This window comes from Xenopus laevis, chromosome 6L (assembly GCF_017654675.1).
Source record: "Xenopus laevis strain J_2021 chromosome 6L, Xenopus_laevis_v10.1, whole genome shotgun sequence".
Taxonomy (NCBI): Eukaryota; Metazoa; Chordata; class Amphibia; order Anura; family Pipidae; genus Xenopus; species Xenopus laevis.
The window spans coordinates 86,259,709-86,277,742 of NC_054381.1; positions in this window are offsets into that span (position 1 = coordinate 86,259,709).

Genomic DNA, 18,034 nt, shown 5'->3' on the forward strand with positions numbered 1-18,034 from the left:
GTTTACAGCAAGACCAGAGAATGTGTAGAAGTGTGCCCGGCTGACCACATCCCCTCCAACAATGGGGAGACACACCCGGAAAGAATCTATTGAGCTTCACTGGGGTATAATACCAATGAAATAAGGTTTTATACAGGTTTTCTTTCTGTCTTACACAGGTAACACCTTTCCAAGCATTCTCCCAGATATCTTCCCACTGTTGGAGAGTGACGTCGATCACCAGGTCTGATTCCCATTGAATCATATATCTATGTTTAGGCATTGGATCGGTGACAGGACCATTTAGGAGGGAATATAGGTTCGATATCAAGGCCTTCTGAGGTAGTCCCTTATTACATAATTGTTCAAAAAAAGTCAGAGAACGAGGCGTGATCATCTGAGATACAGTGTCCTGAATAAAATGGGAAAGCTGGATATATTCATAATACCAAGCGTGTGGGATTTGATATTTAGTTTGGAGTTCCAGGAAGGTAAATTGTTTATTAGTAAGAGGATTGAAAAAGTCCCTCACAAAAAATAAATTTTTCGAACCCCAGTGCCCTTTAAAGGTGGAAGCCATCCCGGGTGGGAAACAGGGATTTGCCAACACTGACTGCAAAATTGGCCTTGTACCAACCAATGGGAATTTCTTACAACAGTGTTGCCAGATCTGTAAAGTAAATTTAATTGCATGGAGCGAATTAACCGGAAGCTTAACAGGTTTTTTAAAGTCCCAGAGTAACGAGTTTGGGTGGATCGGCAGGAGATGGAGCATCTCTATTTGAGCCCATTTAGACATAGGATTAAAAGTGGTCCACCCTAAAACTTGACGTAGATGTGTCGCCTCATAATATCGTCTAATATTTGGAGTCGCTAATCCACCTTGGGATTTACTAGCAGTCATCACAGATTTCGGAACCCGATGCCTCGATTTAGCCCAAATAAATTTAAAAAAGGTTTTTTGTAGATCCTGCAGAACTGTACTGGGCACCTGAACTGGAATAGTCTCGAACAAATAAAGTAGTTTCGGTAAGATTGTCATTTTTAGAGTAGCAATTTTACCCAACCAAGACAGGGAGTGGGAGCTCCATTTACCTAACAGTGACTTGATGGTTTGAATGAGCGGGGGATAATTATGTCGGTAGAGATCAAAGTATGATTTAGTAAGATTAATGCCTAAATATTTAAGGGAATAGTCTTTCCATTTATATTTAAAATCCGATCTCAGGACTTCCCGTGTAGCATACGGTATATTCAATGCAAGAGCTTCTGTTTTTTGAACGTTCAACTTATACCCAGATATGGCACTATATTGATTAAGGAGTTAGTAATAGCTAGAAGCACATCATCAGCAAAAAGAGAAATCAAAAATTCGTGCGTGCCCAATTTCGGCCCTGTTACAGTATATCCTTATGAGCCCTAATTGCCGTAGCCAAGGGTTCTATGCTCAAGGCATATAACAGGGGGGAAAGCGGACAGCCTTGCCTAGTGCCATTTGCAATTGTAATAGGAAGATGAGAAGCCCCCGGTAATTTAAGAGTCGCCGTAGGTGTAGAATACATAGCCCTGATAGCAGTCAGAAAAGACCCTCGAAAGCCCATCTGCTCCAACAGAGTGAGCATGTAAGTCCAATCTAGGCGATCGAAGGCCTTTTCTGCGTCTAAACTAAGAATGATTGCTGGAGTGTGGGTTTTATTGATAAGGTCTATTAAATCAATCGCTTTACGCGTATTATCCCCCGCCTGCCTGCCCTGAATAAAGCCCACCTGATCCGGGTCAATTAGTCTGGGTATAATTGGAGCTAGTCTATTTGCCAAAATTTTGGTAAAAAGTTTGAGATCCGAATTCAAAAGTGATATGGGGCGATAGCTCCCACAATGTTGAGGATCCTTACCCTCTTTATGGATTAGAGTAATATATGACATCAGCATAGTAGAGGGGATCATCGCACCATCAAGGAAGGAATTAAAGAGGGACGTCAAATGTGGGGTCAAGACAGTAGAGAATGCTTTATAATATGCATACGGGAGACCATCAGGTCCAGGTGACTTCATGGAAGGAAAAGATCTTATTGTCCTCTCCACTTCTTCTACCGTAATAGAAGCATTTAGACTCTCTACTTCGCTTTGAGTGAGTGTAGTGGGAACGTTATCCTTAAGGAAGTCAACCCGCCATTGTTGTAACTGTGGAGACTGGTCAATGTGGCATTGAGTCTTTAAATTATAAAGTTCACAATAATAAGCCCTAAAGGCCTCAGCTATTCCTTCCTGCGAATAAACCAAGTGCCCGTCCCCCATATCAATAGACATGATAGAGTTTTGTGCTACCTGTTCCCGTAACCTCTTGGCTAACAATCTATGCGGTTTATCCCCCCACTCATAATATTTTTGTTTCAGCCACCGCAAAGCTTTCTCAGTATCATTCAGCAAGATACCCTTGAGCTCTCTGCGGGTTTGGGCTAGCTGTAGTTGTAGTGCCCTAGTGGGTGTGCGATGGTACCGTTTTTCCAGATTGAGAAGTCTGTGCTCCAATAGCAATACACCCTTAGCCCTTTGTTTTTTCCGTTTAGAAGCTATGGCAATAAAGTGTCCCCGTAACACTGCCTTATGTGCCTCCCAGATTATAGCTGTATTATCTACAGTACCCGTATTCTCAACAAAATAAGTAGTGATAGTATTTAAGATCTGTTTGTGAATCATCGGGTCATTCAAAAGCATCTCATTTAAGCGCCATTGCGCCTGACGTCTGGGCTGATTAAGTATGTCTATGTCTAGAGATACGGCAGAATGGTCTGACCACGAAATAGGTAAGATATTAGAAGTGGACTTAAACTTTAACAAATCTCTAGAAATCAAAAAATAATCTAACCTTGTATATAGATTATGTCTATTAGAATAAAAAGTGTAGGCCTTCTCATTAGGATGATGTATCCGCCAAATATCCCTGAGATCTAACCTGCGAATCAATTGACGGAAATTTTTAGACTGTGTGGAAACTGCTGGATTAGTGGGAAGGGAAGAGCGATCTCTAAACTCTGAGACCACAAGATTGAAGTCTCCTCCAATTACGATAGGAGTCTGGTAATCACCCCTGGCCTTGATGAGTCTCGCAGATAAAAATCGAAATTGCCGCTTGTTGGGAGCATATATATTCATTAATGTTAACGGTTTACCTCCTAGGGAACCCTCGAGGATTAAGTAATGACTTCCTGGATCAGCTATAGCCTTAACCACCTGATAAGGACACGCTCTGTGTATCATAATCAGTACTCCAGCCCTCTTAGTACCAGCATCTGCCTGAAACACTGTGGGATATATATTAGATTTCAACGTACAGTTATCTAATTTTTTAAAATGCGTTTCCTGAATAAGAGCAATATCTGGTTTAAGCCGATGCAATTCTCTGACGGCTAAGTATCTCTTTAGCACACTGTTTAACCCATTAACATTTAGCGTTAGCAGCTTAACCATTGGCATTCCAAAATATCAATCCTCTAAAGAAACAAGAATTAACATCAAGGCCACTCAGCTGCATGTACCAGAGCACAAGAGAAACAATCAGAGAAACAGTGAGAATATAAAGCAGCTGAACAAGTAAGGGAGAGAAATATTTGTGCCATAGATATAGCTTAAGCAAATCCAAAATGAACATATAAAAAAAAACAATAACACAAATCATACACCAAAACATAGGTGAAGTAACCATTAACCTGTAAATGATATGTAACTGTGCAACCCCCAAAAATTGCAATAGGATTAGCAACACAAATACGGGGGTGGAAGTAGGCCCGCCATGGCCTGTAAAGGGAACGTCCCGGTGGCTCAAAGAGCAAGTGGACATAGCAGAAGTGAAAGATCCATACTCACGGAGACCCCAAAGCACTGGGAATTATTATCCATAAATGAAGGAGTCCAGCAATGTCTCATGGTTGGAATAATAAGCAGTTATCAAGTCATCTCAGCGGTCAAGGATGGCCTGGGTGGAGAGCCGCCAACTTTAGACCAGGTTGGAGAAAGCCTATCACGGTGTTCCGGGCTTTTGGGCGAGATAGGGTGTAATCGATCTTGCGACGAAATGCCGAGTTCCTTGAGGAATTGCTGACCATTCTCCAAATCGACAAGGACAAACTGTCTATTCCCTTTAGTTGTTATTAATTTAAAAGGGAACCCCCAACGATATACAATGTTGTGAGCACGAAGGACCTGTGTAATGGGTCTCATGTCCCTTCTCTTTTTCAGCGTGATAGGGGCTAAGTCATTAAATATTTGCAGCTTGTAGCCCTGATGTTCAATAGATGGAGCATTCCGAGTTTTGTTAATTATACTGTCTTTGCTCTCAAAATAATGCAGACAAACTACAATATCTCGAGGTCTGCTGGATCCCGGTAGTCGAGGCGCTAGTGCTCTATGAGCCCTATCAAAGCGCCAAGCTTCAGCCGGGAGATCTGGGAGAAGCAACGAGAAAAGAGAGCGTAGGTATGTGCGTATATCTTGAGGCCCCACATCTTCCGACACTCCTCTGATTCTCAAGTTCTGGCGCCGCAATCTATTTTCTAGATCCTCTGTATAATTTTTAAGACATTGGAGTTCCTCTCTCAAAGCAGAATTACTGTCCTCCAATGCATTATGTCGCACAATCAGGTCATCTAGAGTAGTCTCCATTTTATCCGTTCGCTCCCCCAGAGAAGTGATATCAGCCTGAACATCCTTAAGAATTGTGCGAACAGTCTCAGTAATGGATTCCGTTAGGTTATGTTGCAGCTGCGTCAGCTGTTGTTGCAAAATCTGTACAGTCACTGCGTCAGTGGGGGATTGGGGCGACAAATGCTTACCCATAGCAGTGTCCATTGCAGCATCTCCCTCAAATCCTGAGTAGGCCGGGGACGGGGTAAGCGAGCCCATGTGGCGTTCCGCATCTGACTCCTCAGCGCCATCTTGGAGTTCTTGCTGCGTAGCCGCTGGAGTCTTCTGTAGAAACGGAGACATCGTGCCAGCTTGTTCTTTATTTTTACGTTTCCCCATGACAACGACTGCCTAGTAGGTTCTTGAACGAGCTGGAATAAAAAGTTGTCATTCAGCATATTTACAAACCTACTAGCTTTTTCTGTCTTAGCAACCCCATTACCCCAGTCAATGTCTGGATAATTGAAGTCACCCATAGCAACAACTTGACCCAGCTGTGAAGCCGCTTGTATCTGCAAGAGTAGCCGGGCTTCATACTCGACACTTATACAAGGTGGTTTATAGCATACACCAATAATAATTCTTTTTGTTACCTTTTGATTCTACACCCTCACCAGTGCCAGCTATTGGTATTTCTTTAGTGCATGGCTTTAATTCAGGCTTTACATACAAACACACTCCTCCACCCTTTTTAATCCCTCTGTCCCTCCTAAAAAGGGTGTAACCATTTAAATTCACATTCCAGTCACATGTTTCATCCCACCAGGTCTCAGTGATACCAATTATATCATAATTTTTAGAGCAAGCAATTAATTCTAGGTCTCCCATTTTACCTGGCAAACTCTGTGCATTTGCTAGCATACAGCGGAGGTTACTACTTTTACTTTTGAAATTTGCATTACTTAGTGGAGAATTATATGTTAAGTTAGTATTATTCTGTTTTCCTTGTAACAGAGGGACCTCTAACTATCCAATAGCCGTTTTCTTTTCTTGCTTTGTGGTTTCTGTTCTCTGTGGACATTTGATCTCTACCTTTCCAAAGTCTTTTCATAGGGAAGGATAAAAGTGTAAGAGAAGGTCATCTAAGGCACAAAAAGGTTATAAATGATAGGATGAAACTCAAGGGCAAAGTGAGGAGCAAGGGACAGAGACAAGGAGATCAAATTATTAACGTTTCTCTGCACTAGGTAACATTTTGTCTCTGTAATGTCACTTTTTATTAGGCATCTTCCATTTAAGCTCCTGGTAACTTAATAAAAATCATTCTTAGACTTATTCTACAGTAAATGAAGTCTGGCTCACATTCTAACCTTTGACTTCAAGAGGCACCCTCTGGTTTCTAATGCTGCAATACAGTACTTGGTTGAGCTTATTTTGCTCATGATAACCACAGCTACTGTATGTATCTAAAGATTGTTATGAATTAGAATTGGAAGTGTGATGCAGAAAAATATTGTTATGAGGATTGTTATTTTGTTGCCTTTCACCAGAAAGAACAAGCACAATAGAATTTTTACTATTCAAGGTCTAATAGTAATGAATAAAACATCAAGTCAGCCTTTCTTTTTTTTCTCTGCATTTTTTCAAATTTTGGTTTTGAAGGGAGAGCATGTTCTTTGTATGCAATGTAATCAATTTATTTTGAATCGGTTACCTTCATAACTGTTACACATATGTTGTTCCAGGGACACACTGTTGCAGGCATTAATTTTTATGTCATGTTTTAAGAATACATTTCCTTTAATGTATTCTGACATTTTATTTGCTTGCCTTGCTGTTGTAACGTTCATTCTTGGTTGCCGCGATGTAGTACTTTTTTCTACTGCTTACCCCCCCATTACATCTTTAATACTGAACATTTTTTGGAATATGATGATATGATGATATTTTATATAATTTTTATTTTTATTGATTTTCAACAAACATCATAAGACATTGATTCCATATGTAACTACATATGCAGCAGTAAACCAAAATTCAATGAATGTTACAACACAGTTCTCACATCTTATGTTCCTTCAAACATTTGTGTTTCTATAATAGCCTAATCTTAGCTTCACATAAAGAAATTGATATGAGGCCCTTTACTTCCAGTGCTCATGCTGAGGCTGTTTGGTATATACTGTCCACTGTCAGTATCTTCGTCAGTTTTGGGTTGGAGCCAATAGTACAAGGGAAGAAGGGAGGGAGGGGGGAAAGGGAATAACAGGCAAAGCAAGAACACACATACATACCTACTAGAGGAAAACTTTATAGTTGAGATTAGCATCATAATATATGTATAACAATCTGTAACATTCTATCATCCACAACCAGTAGGGTAAAATGTAAACCAATGTTTGAATTCCAAAAGCAATAGTCTTTAGTATGAGTTGAAGATTTACATTGGCAGATGTATCTCCCAATGCATCACTGTGTGGTAGGGTCCAGATATTGTATCCAAAGACGCCAAGTGGCCCAGTGTTCTAGATTCTGAGTGGATTTCCTCGAACGCATGTGTCTCTTCCATCTCTTGTATCCATTCGGCCTGTTGAAGGGGTGTTGTACCAGCATAGAGTTTTTGAATTCCATGTACAATGGAGCTTCTGCTGGGTGGTGTAATATCGCTTTCTGCTGGGTGGTGTTATATCGCTCTTTGCTGGTGTTTAAACTGTTATGTTATTGGCAATTGAAATGTATTCTGAAGTTGCTCCCATGGAGGGATTGCTGCTTTGGTGCAAATATGGAATAGTTGTTCTACTTCTTTCCCATGCCACTTTCCGAAATAGTCCTTTTGCATCCTGGAGGAAAGTTCCTATTGCATATAAAGGGTATTAGAAGAGAATGCTTTGTAGTTAAGTTTGTTATCCTTTTTAGTAGATCCCATATGCATAGGCAATAATTAATGAGAGAGTGACCCCTTGTTGGTTGCCAGTGAGTTTTAGATGAAAGCCAGGGAAGAATCTTGAGAGGCTGTGGCATAAAAGTTTGCTCTAATTGGATCCATGGCTAAGAGTTCATATGATAAGTCCAGTCTATGATTCGTAATAGTACGCTTGATGGTACAATTTAAAGTCTGGCAATCCAATTCCACCTGCTGATCGCAGATGCCTAAGTGTCTCTTTTATGTGTGATTGCTTCTCTTTCCAAATGAATTTAGCAATTATGTTGTTTTAAGTGCCAGAAAAATTCTTGGATGGATGAAGTAGAAGCATCTGGAAGATATATAAAAGCTTTGGAAGGATATTTATTTTGAGAGAGAGTTCACTCTGCCAAACCAAGAGAGTGGTTTGTTGACCATGCTATACAGTCTCTTTTAATATCTTGCAAGATAGAAGAATAGTTAATACATACCCAATTTTCTACATAGGGTGAGAGTACAATACCTAAGTATAGCAGCTTTTCCTTTGCCCATTTAAAGGGAAATTAGTCCATCAGAGCTATTACTGTGGTTTGTGGAAGGCTGACATTCAGCGTGCTGGATTTCTCATAATTTATTTTTTAATCACTCAGGTAGCTTTATATCTTTATCTCTTGTATCAGATGAGGTAAGGTGCCAGTTGGTTGTAAAAGTGTAAATAGCAAGTCATTCATATGCACACATTTTGTGGGATGTTGTGTCTACTGTTAAGCCCTGTATATTAACATTCTTGTGTGTCGTAGACAGTAGCGGCTCAAGGGTAAGCACAAAAAGGAATGGCGAGAGCTTGCACCCCTGTCTTGTGCCGTTTTTAAGTGCAATTGGTTCAGACAATGTGTTGTTAATTTTGAGTTTGGCGGTAGGGTTAAAATACAGGGACTTTATCCATGCTAGTATGTGCGGGCCCTTTCCAATATATGTTACAACTAAACAATAAAGTCCCACCTCACCCTGTCAAAAGCTTTTTCAGCGTCGGTGGACAAAAGGCAAAGGGGGTGTTCTTCCGTTTGGCTATTGTTATAAGGTTTAAATTTTTATTTAGATTATCTCTTGTTTCCCGTTCTGAAAGAAAGCCAGCTTGATCTAAGTGTATGATTTTTGAAAGTCCTGGTTTAATGTGTAGTGCCAGTATTTTTGCTAGAAATTTCATATAATTTGCGATAAGGGAGATTAGCCTATAGCTAGTTGGTGAGGCCAGGTCTTTATCCTTTTGGAGTATCAAGATTATATAAGCTTCCAGAGAGGATGGTGACCACTGATGTTCTTGTTGAATTGCATGGAAAGCTCTGTGTAAGGCAGCGACTAAATGGGGTTGTAATGTTTTGAAAAAAAAGAACAGAGAATCCATCTGGACAGGACACTTCCCTGAGGGGGAATCTTTAATAGTTTATTATATTTCTGTGGGGGATATATCCTGTTCCAGATCCTTTAGCCAGTCAAGATTTCCTTTGTGCATGCCTGAAGAATTCAAATAATTATTATATTGTGTGTTTGGGAGTGGAGTGTCGTTTGCACTTTTTATTTGGTAAAGTCTTTTATAAAAGTCTGTCAGCACTTTGTGTATATCTTTAGGGAAGGTATGAATATGGCCCTTAGAGTCTCGCATTTTGAATATGTGACTTTTTTGTTCTTTCACTTTAAGTGCCCTTGCTAGCAATTTACCACATGTGTTCCCATGGTCGTAGTACAACTTCCGCAGGAGAAAAGTGGCTCTATCAGTTTCCTTTTGTATCAGTGTTTTCAGTCCTTGACGAGCTTTAGTTAATTCAGCGAGAGTTTGAGAGGCTCTAGTAAGTTTGTCATGGGTATCTACGTAATTGTTGTATTTTAAGTATCAAATTTTGTTTCTGTTTTGCTCTTTCTTTCTTAATTCTCACACCTTTTGGATCAGTATGCCACGAATAAAGCATTTTTATGCCTCCCATTCCAGAATAGCATTGCTAGCTGTATTGACCTTAAAGTATTCCTTAGTGAATGTTGTGATTTCCTTAAGTATTTCAGGGTTTTTTAACAAGCTATCATTAAGTTTCCATGAAAATTGTTTTGGGTGTGTAGTGGGCAAAAACAATCGTAGGATTACAGGGAAATGGTCTGGAGGGAGAAAAGCAATAGAAAAAAAATCAAAAAACCCCCTTGATGGAGTAACCAGGGAAACACTAAATAAGTGTAAAACTATTATTGGGTTGATAGGTCCTGCTTATTGTGTATCTACAATGGTGTGAGGTATTATCTCCTTCGGGGGGGAGATGTAGGGAAGTGTTGTTGAAAGATTTTATCTCTCCAGGTCACATGTCCAATTGTGATACGCATCAGTCTGCTGTTCTGAAGTAGACTAAGCTAAATAACTATCTGGAGGGCAATAGTAGGTTTCTGTTGATAGTCGCTTTGTCAATAGGTCATAAACTTAATATTTAAGAAAGGATAAACAGAAAAATATTAGTTATTCACAATCTTAGTATATAATACCAAGCAATTGTTGAAACCTCTATCTGGTTTTAACTATTATATGGTGATACCCTTGTGGGATATTCCCCTAGCTGTACAAATCAGAGGACTGTATATCCCCTAGCAATGTTAAGATAGATGCCTATGTTATGCAATGTCTAATAAAAATGGTTATGATTGTAAAAAGGGTAGACAGAAAAACATTAGTTATTTATCCCTTAGTATATTGTAGCAAGTAGTTATTGAAACCGTTATCTGCTCATTATATGGTGATACCCTTATAGGATATTTTCATATCTGGTTTAATCAAAGGGGTATGCATCCTTTAATAAAACCAAAATAAAATAACTGCTATACAATAATTAATAAGAGTGGTTATGATTATTATAACAATCTTCAGTCCTTGTATTTACAATCTTAGTACAGATGCAGCCACCTTGGTTTGTCTGTTTGACACAGAATAACTAAACACAGATATCCCATTTATCTAATTTAACACAGAAAACTGTGTCACAACATGCCATCTAATTAAAGCATTTGTGAACAATAGTGCTTTGGTATGCTAATGAAAAGGTTAAATGCAATAAATGAGTTAAGATGACTTTAGATAAAACAGTTTCTTCAATTAACCCTGAGTCATGACACAAATCCAAGTGGTTTCATCTGTATATGGTAGCAGGTAATTGTTGAAACCATCATCTGGTCTTAGTCATTATATGCTAATACCCCTATCAGATATATGCCCAGCTGTTTAAATCAGAGGGGTATATGTCCCCTAGCAGTACCAGGATAAACACAGTTGCTATGCAGCAATTAAGAAAAAAGGGGGGTTATAATTATAAAAAAAAAAGGTAAACAGAAAAGCATTTGTTATTTACAACCTTAGTATATAGTAGCAGGTGGTTATTATTGAAACCACTCTGGTCCTAACCATTATATGGTGATTCCCTTATGGGATATTCTCATATCTGTTTTAGTCGAAGGGGTGTATATCCCTTAATAAACCCAAGGTAAACGCATATGCTTATAACTACAATGAGTATCCTGGATTGAGTTAAAAGGGATAATGTCCATATTGCCATGGATATTGTTTCTGCCAGCCAACTCCTGTTTTAAGGCTGTCTCTTGGAGAGTGGAGTATTTAATGGCCTTCCTGGTGAATATATATTAAGTCCATCCTGGGGTTTTGGTTAGCGAGTGCTCTATGATTTAAGTTTGAAGGTTCATCCTCAGTGGTACCCAATACATAATTCTGCCATTCTTGCAGTTCAAGTGGCCTAATGTCCAACTGCTGACAAAATTGGGCAATGTCTGATGGATAGCATATCGCATAGGTTTTGCCTCCTTTATGTGCCAATAAAGCAAAGGAAAATCCCCACTTGTAGGAAATGCTTTTTTCCTGCAAGACAGTAGTTAAAGGTTTAAGAAGTCTGCGTTGAGTTGTTGTGGAGATTGATAAAGATCTTGATAAAGATTTATAATTTGGTCTTCAAAATGGATGGCGTCTATTGTGCGTGCTTTCTGCAGTATATGCTCCTTAATTTCAAACAGCACAATATGTCTCTGGGTATATTGTCACTTTGTGCTCCCACTCTAGGTATCCTTTCAATTTCTATGTTAGGTGGGTCTTTGTCATTTAACACTTCCAGAAATAGTTTTGTAGCTAAATCTCAGAGTTCCTCATTTGGCACATTTTTGGGGACCACTCTGATATTGCAACACCTACTTCTATTTTCAAGATCCTCTTTGTGGCATCCATGATCTAGAATGGCCTGATCGTGTTTCTGTATCGTTTTGGTATTATGTCTATGGCCACGCCATTTTGTATAAGCCTCTCCTCCAGCTCCTCTGGTGTGTCCAGAACTGCAACTATTTCTTGCTTTAAAGCTGCTGTTTCTGTGTGTATGGTCTGTTTAAGTTCCAGGTTTGTAGGTCTGATTTATTTGAGCATTTGGGACATAAGCTGCATGATCCCCTTCTAAGTTACTGCTTACCTCCAATCCTCGATCGGGGCTAGATTCCAGACTGGCATTCTCCTTGTTCTCATCTGCCATATTGGATTCCGCCAACTGATCTGTTCTCTCTTGGGATCGTGGGAAAAAGTGCTTTATGCCACTTCTTTGCATTAGAGATTGTGGTAGGCTTTGTGAGACGCGCCGGGAGATCTCTCCTGTCTCTTACCTCCGGCGCGTCTCTTGACGTTCTCTCCACCATTTTGAGAATGCCCAAGCTGGTTACAATTTTACTGTTCCTGCCAAAGCATTTTGTTGTTACTTTGTATTCCTGGTTTTGACCCTTCACTATGATTTCTGCCGCCTGCCTTGAACTCTTCGCCTGACTTTAACTACGTCTTCTCTATATCCCTGCCGGTACCTCATTACGGACTTATTACACACTTGGTTGGTTTTCTCAGCAGAAAGCCCCGGCCCCTAAAGGACGTCGGTTAACACCGGAACCCACAGGGTTGTCCTGTGCGTCCACAGGTACTATCACTGAACAAGGTTTCTGATAACGTGGTTGTTACAGTTAGCTTGGGCCAATATGGAGCCTTCCCAGGCTGCTGCTTCCTCAACTATGGAGGGATTTTTCAACCTTATGATGAAGCATCTTTACAGCCAGGAGGATCAACAGGCGCATCTTGCTCAGGCGTTGCAGCACAACACGTCCCATCTCTCTGGGCCGAAAGCTTAACGCCTCTGATTGGCTCATGAAGATCAACCAAGGATCCAATACGACCTCCGAATATGCCAACTATTTCCTGATTCTGGCTGCTGAAGTATCCGGGAATAATGATGCGCTTATTGCAGCTTTCTGGAGGGGGCTTCATGAGGATCTAAAGGACGAGCTGGTTACTCGGGATCTACCAACTTCTTTTGATGATTATGTGGTATTCATCGTCAAGATTGATTCCTGAATGAGAGAGAGAAGTTTCGTGCCCGCAAACCTTTGGTTTCGCCCTACGTCAGGTCTGACTTTCCTCCTCCTCCTGTAGCTTTCGTGTCGACAGTTCGCTATAAACTTGTGCAGATAGGAGCTACACGCTTAACACCAGAGGAGAGATTGATTGTCCTGATACTCCAATCATTTGGGATTCCCTTGGCTTCGGCTTGACCACCCTTCCAAGTGACATCACACAGGAAAAACATGCCACAATCTAGTGCAATTAGCTAAAGCAGATGCTAATTTGTATTGGTAATTTGTGTGCAAGTTGCAAATTTGCTTGGATGATATGAGACTTCATATCATTAATTGAACACCATTGCTTGCATTTTCTTTATGCCTCCTCTACAGACTGCAACACATTTACACAAACAAAAACATTTTTAAACATTTTTATTAGCCTTGGTGGGATTAACCCTCGATATTCGACCATATGTAAATCTGCCCCTGTGTGTTGTTGTTTACGTATGAAGCATACTTAACATGTTTTTTTTTTCAGTGTTCCTTGTTTACTGAATCCCCTTATCACAGAACAGGCACAAGTTCTCCTGGAAAGTGTATGTAATTATTGTAAGTAGAGCATAATTATGCAGATCAGTTTGGATAATACAACATTTTTTGCCTTTCAATACATCTTGCTATCAGCTATCCGGACCTTGAACCCATAATGTTTTCTTCAAAAAGGGAGCACAAAGTGTTGCACCATGATTTAATTTATACAGTATTCAGTCCATACCTGGCAATGCACAGGGACGGGACATCAGGCGATGCACCACTGAAGTAATTGAAAAGTCAAAAATATTTTTTTTTAATTTTGTTTTTGGTTTTAAGGTTATATATAAATCAATTTGCAATTGAAAGGATCATCTTTATGTCCCTTTCTGCACTGCTAGTTTTGTAATTTGAAACAAAGTAGCAGAAAACAGCCATGCATGCTTCTTCACCTGTCTGTTAAACAGCTGGCTGTTGCTATATTGTTTCAAATGTCATCACTACCAGGGCAGAGTATATTAACAGATATTGTTGACAATTGCAGTTATATTGATGTATATTGAAAAGTTGCGTAGTATTGCAGTTTCTACCATTTGACATCAGTTTAAACATATAAATCTAGTTTTAAGTTGGCACAAGAGGAAGAGAATGGGATGACCCGCAAATCATTTAATCCTATCTGTAACAAAAGACTGGAACAGTTGTGTAATGCTTCAAAAAAGAATCTGGTGGAGCATATCACCAATTGGCAAAAAGTCAGTAACATGATTGCATATAAAACAAGCAGTCCAGAGAGGATGGTTCTCTCAGAAGTAAAGATGGATAGGGGTTCAACACTCTGTTAAAAATATTGCAAGGCACATATTGCAAAGATTTAAGAATAACATTCAAAAATGTAAAATTGCAAAGAGTTTGGGGAATTCAATATATATAGTACATCATATTATTAACAGATTCAAAGAATGAGGAGAAATCTCTGTACACAAGGAATAAGGCTGAAAGCCAATACTGGATGGCCTTGATCTTGATCAGGCACTCAGGCGACACTACATTAACAGACACAATTCTGTAGTGGAAATCAGTGCATGGGCTCTATTTCCAAAAAACCATTGTCTGTGAACACAATTCATCTCTGCAGGTTAAAAGGCTACCGTACAAAGACTAACTATATATTAACACCACAGCTTTTTCTGGATACAAGCTAATTTAAAATGGGCTGAGGCAAAGTTGAAACCTGTACTGTGCTCTGATGAGTCCAAATTTGAAATTCTTTTTTGAAATAATGGATGCAGTGTCCTCTGAGCTAAAGAGGAAAAGGACCATCTGGCGTCTTATAAGCACACAGTTCTAAAACCAGCATCCCTAATGGTATGGGGTGCATTAGTTCACATGACATGGGTAACTTGCACATTTGCAAAATCATTGTTAATGTTAATGTTATATACAGGCTTTGGAGAAACATATGTTCTTATCCAGACAATGGCTTTTTCAAGTAAGGCCTTGCTTATTACAGAAAGACAAAACCAACCCACATTCTGCACATATTACTACTGTGTGGCTCTGTAGTAAAATAGTCTGGGGCCTGCCAGCAGTTCAGACCTGTCACCCATTGAAAACATTTGGCACATCATGAAAGGAAAGCTATTACAAAGGAGATGGAGAACTGTTGAGCAGCTGGAACCCAATATCAGGCAAGAATGGGACAACATTTTACTTTCAATTTCACTTTCAAAACTACAGCAGTTTGGTCTCATTGTTCCCCAAATAAAAATGAGCATATATTTTTCAGAAAACAATAAAATTTCTCAGTTTCAACATCTGATGTGTCGCTCATAGTACCACTAACTATGGACAGGGTGCTTTTACTTTTCGAACCCTTACTACTGCAGCACTTTATCTTTTTATTTCCGATCTTCCTATGCCATACAATTGGTACATCATTTTATTATATTTCTGCAAATTGGATTGAGCATTCTTACAACCAGAAGTTTAGCTCTGATTTAATTTTGAACTCTGTAAAAACTAAAATCTCACAGATGGTGTTTATTTCTTCAAGAAAATATTTTAACTAGTTTACTTTAAAATGAACAGTTACATCTGTTCAGGTTTGCCTAGAGATGATTTTTATTTCTGAAATACAATAGAAATTCTCTGTCTGCATCTCTGTTTCTAAAATCTGGTTTCTGAGAATGGAATGGGGAGAACATACAAGAGTATAACTAACAGTATTAAATACTGTAAAATTATTATTATTATTATTTAGAATTCAAAACAGCTGTAAACTCTTTCATTAACAGATTATAATTTAAAATAAATACATTTTTATATATTTTGGCCATAGCTTTACCAAGATTGTTGGTCATTTATATCTAAAAAGATATTTAGATAAATTGTATCAAGTCCATCATTTTGCTTGGGATTCTGTGATAAATTGTAATGTGTAATTTTTGTTATCCAAGCCATTGTTAACGTCAAACCTACTAGTACACCAGACAAAATACATAGTCATATAATCATGTTATACTCTCGGGGGAATGTAATTAAAGTCGCAAAGAATATAAGAATAAGAATAAAAATCCACATCTCGCAATGCAATATTGTTCCCTAAATTGTTATTGCATTGTGAATTTTAATTGTGCATTGCAAATTTTAATTGCACACTCTTAATAAGTGTGTGAAGGTGTTGTAATCTTTTTGAACAAACATAACGACTTTTTCAGTAAGAAGTTTTATTACATTGACTGTGCATTGGCTCAAACTATAAAATTCGCAAACGGTCTTCCACTGTTGGAAGTGGTCACTAAACAGTTTCCTGGTTCGCAAAAGCTTTATTAAATTCACGTAAAGCAAAATTTGTTTGTGAAAAGGCATAACTTTTCACATTGCGAATAGTTTTCGGTTACCGACTTTTATTACATTCCTTTGTATTCTAACTAAAATCAATCAAGTTCAACCATCCAAATGAACCACAGTGCACATATACTGTACACAGTTTCTGACCTATCTATACACTCCCATATATAAACTATATATACAATATTTATTCTAACTGTAGCTTCTGTAACTGTAACATCTGTCAGAGGATTCCACAACCTCCCTGCCCTCACTGTGAAGAACCACCTACATTGCTTGTGTCGGCTTATTTTTTCAAAACTGGCAACATGTGCCTCACTGAGAATCCTTTCGCACACATAAAAAATAGCACTGTGATTCTAGAGATATATGATTACCTTTCAATAGCAGTATATTTGAGGGCTTATAGACCAAAGACTATTTCATCACATAGGTTATTATTGCAACAAACCACTATCTCTTTAGCACCAGTGCAATTCAGGTGCAAAATCCAATTATTTTTAAATGGTCCATAACATCACCATCTCTTAGAATACGGCCATATTACGACTAATGATGTGTAAGAAACTTACCCTGGTGGTCTAGTGGGCAGCGGGGTCCACACCGCGTCCTTGGCATGGATGCCCACTGCGCCGCTCCTATCCTGCCCTTGCCGGCGCCATCTTGGATTACTAGGGCGCGCACGGCGTGCCTCTTAAAGGCGCAGGCGCGCTGGCGTGATTGCGCCAGCGCGCAACGGTGCGAAATTGCGCACGTTTTGGCGCCAATTGGTTCCCTATTTAAGGCCCATTCAGACCTGTAGCCAGTGCCCGTTATAGGATCATATCCTGTGGTTTCCTGAGCTTTTGCTACCTGTTTCTGAATTTGCTATCCTGACTGATTATCCGTGTTTGACCCAGCCTGTTCCTGACTACTCTGCATTCTGTATCCTGACCCTTGCCTGCCTACGACAACTCTTCCTGCTTAACCCCTTGCTTCATCACCCGGTTTGACCCCTTGCCTGTTTGACGATTCTGATATCCGCCTGCCTCGATCCAGCCTGTCTGACCATCCTTCTGTCTTATCCAGTCTGTCCGATTATCTGGTTTTAACCCCTTGCCTGCCTAACGATTCTGTTATCTGCCTGTCCTGATCCGGTCTGTTCCGTTTCCACCTGACGTCTTGTCCTTGACCTTCTGCCCAAAGACTCTTGCTATCCGGTCGTGCCCCTTTGCCAGCCAGAACTCCTCGCCTTGTACCCCTCGTTAAGTCCAGGTGGCACCCAATTAAGCTGTGGGCTCCTCCCGAAGCCCAAAGGTGGTCACACTACTGGTGAAGCTGAGCCGAGACCAGGGTCCTTGGCATTTGTTGGTATTGGGTGCCGGCCGTGACATGATGCCTAGTCAAAACTTGACATATAAATGTTTAGGATACTCGTCAGGAGAGCACTGCCATTATTCATAAAAAATACCAGTATCTATGATAAACTACCTTATTATAATAGGTAGTTCAACTCTGCATTAGTGCAACTTGTGTAAAGCTTGTGTAGCTACAACATGTGCAAATATATAACAAACTGTATAGACTATAACATTTAAAAAAATAGTCTCAAGAAATGTTCTCTCAAAATACTCCTAAATACGTTCTATTATTCACAACAATGAGGAGCACCCGGGATTTGACTTGTTATATGGTGAGACTATATATATATATATATAGTCAACTACAAGAGGTCCTCTGCACTCAACCCATTATCAATATATTT